We start from the raw sequence: 2,700 nt of genomic DNA, 5'->3' as shown, positions 1-2,700 counted from the left end.
CCTGTGCTTTTCTTTGTGTTTCAGCAAAGCGTACCTCAAAGTCTGCATGGAGTTTGGTCATGACCGAGAGAACAGCTTCACTTATTTCACTGATTCCGGGTGAAGGCGAGAACAGATTCGGTGACAGTCTGCCGGGCTCATGGCTCGGGTCTCCATTAACACTGCAGAAAAAAGTCGACGAAAGTAGTTGATACTCGACGACTCAACAAGAAAACCAATAACAAATAAAAATAAAATAATGACTAATGGGGAGAAAAGTGTATTTTTGCACGATAGTAGGGAGCTCTCGTGAAACACGTCCTACTCCATGAATGCCTGGCTCCGCCCCCCAGCAGGGTCCCCTTATAGCTTAACAGGTTAACAATTGTTTGTATTGAGCGGTACTGTATTGTACCCATTCTGCAATCTGTTAATAAAGTTTTCAATCAATCAATCAATCAATCAATCAATCAATCAAGTCTAGGCTTATTCAAACCATTATGCCACAAAATGCAGACAAGAGAAAGATTTTCGTCTTGTTTACATCAGGGTCCCCCATTTTCAATTCATCATAACATAATGACATACATGACATACAGATAGACAGTACTGCTACATCATATCAGATTTACAAATACAGTACTGTTTGTGATACAAAAATAGTCTAAAAAGGAGAGTATATACATTTGACGAAGAAACTACATTGGAGGAGGTTGGGTAGGTGGGGTGGAGGGGGGGTTTGGTATAGGTGGAGTGGGGTGGGGGGGGGGGGAACTGTACATTGGAGGTGGTTGGGTGGGTGGGGGGTTGGGTAGGCGGGGTGGGGGGGGGGTTGTAACTGTACATTGGATTAACGACGAAACCTTACTTGGTCCCAAGAAGAGGGTCTTGTGTATTATTGGGTTAGGAGGACATTTACTGTACATTGGAGGGGTTGGGTTAGTACTGTGTAAGGATTCATTTTTTTTTTATACTTAGTTTATTGTGTCAATAAAGTCACTCTACATTTAGAGTACACACATATACATAGTCACACATACATGTATGCATACATACACGTACATACATGTAAATACACACAAATGTACATGACAAATGTATTATGATTAATTGAAAATGGGGGACCCTGATGTAAACAAGATGAAAGTCTTTCTCTGGTCTGCATCCCCTTAACAATTGTATGTATTGAGCTGTACTGTACTGTACCCATTCTGCAATCTGTTAATAAACTTTTCAATCAATCAATCAATGGATTCAAATGAAAATGTCAACACTTAGTGAGTGATTGACAGTTACTTGAAAGGTTTTTGTGTGTGTTTATTACTTCCTGGAATGTGTGAAATCATAATGACGTTACATTCCAACTCTTTAACTTAATAACTCTCAAACCACATGTCGTTTGTTGTGTTGGGACATGTGTGAGATCATGCAATCTGCTTTTGGTGTAGTGTGTCTTACGTTTCAGTGATGAATCACATACAAATTACATCAATGTGGGGTTTATTCACAAATATTCTTGACGCGGAATATAGATCTGTTTTACTCCACTGTTTACAAACATAATCTTATTTCTGGTGGTGGGGCTACCCATTTGCATCACTGAATAGGCTTTATTAAGTCACTTAGGTGGTTGATGGTTTGGAGCATACGGATAAAACATGGTATATTTCTATGCTTTGAAGAGTAAACAAACCCAATAGGGTCCAGCTGCAGCACCGGAGAATCCTCTTACTGGGCATTGAAGCCTGTGGCAGCCACAAACCTACTTTCTATAGAAGCAGCTCGGAGGTGCGCTGTTTTAAGTGAGCATGTTTGATTGATTGATTGATTGAAAACTTTATTAACAGATTGCAGAATGGGTACAGTACAGTACAGCTCAATACCAAATTGTTAAGGGGATGCAGACCAGAGAAAGACTTTCGTCTTGTTTACATCAGGGTCCCCCATTTTCAATTCATCATACACACACGACATACAGATAGACAGTACTGCTACATCTATACATTTATGACATACCAGATTTGCAAATACAGTACTGTTTGTGATACAAAAAGAGTCCAGAAAAGAGAGTATTTGACATAGAAACTGTACATTGGAGGAGGTTGGGTAGGTGGGGGTGGGGTGGGGGGACTGTACATTGGAGGTGGTTGGGTGGGTGGGGGGGGTTGGGTAGGAGGGGTGGGTGGGGGACACTGTACAAGCAAAACTGTACATTGGAATATTGACAAGACCATACTTGGTCATTTACTGTACATGGGGGGGGGGGGGGGTGTTAGGACATTTACAGGGGCCAGTTTCGAATTGCAGTCTCCTGTAGGTGTTTTTTGAGAGTGTTTTTGAAAGTGGGTAGTGATTCACATTCCTTTACAGCAGTGGTCACCAACCTTTTTAAGCCCAAGATCACTTTTTTTTGGTGAAGGCAAGATCTACCTATTGAAGAGTTGAGAGAAAAAGACAGCCATTGTACTTTAAACTAAATTACTTTTATTTGCCTGTATTCCAATTACATGCAATGCTTTGGTCCAACATTAAAACGTCAAAGTAGAACTGTAATATGTACTTTCTCAGTCAGTGCTAAGTCATCTTATGCAGCATCACTTTTCACATCAAAACAAAAGTAGAACTGTAATGTGGACTTTCTCATATTATTAACATTGACAAACATATTTACAATTAGCATTTTATAAAGTAGAACTGTAATGTGTACTTTCTCAGTCAGTG

The sequence above is a fragment of the Notolepis coatsorum genome (assembly GCF_963971535.1).
Source record: "Notolepis coatsorum genome assembly, chromosome: 8".
In the NCBI taxonomy this organism is placed as follows: domain Eukaryota; kingdom Metazoa; phylum Chordata; class Actinopteri; order Aulopiformes; family Paralepididae; genus Notolepis; species Notolepis coatsorum.
The sequence above is the reverse complement of the archived record's forward strand: the minus strand, read 5'-3'. Positions refer to the sequence as shown.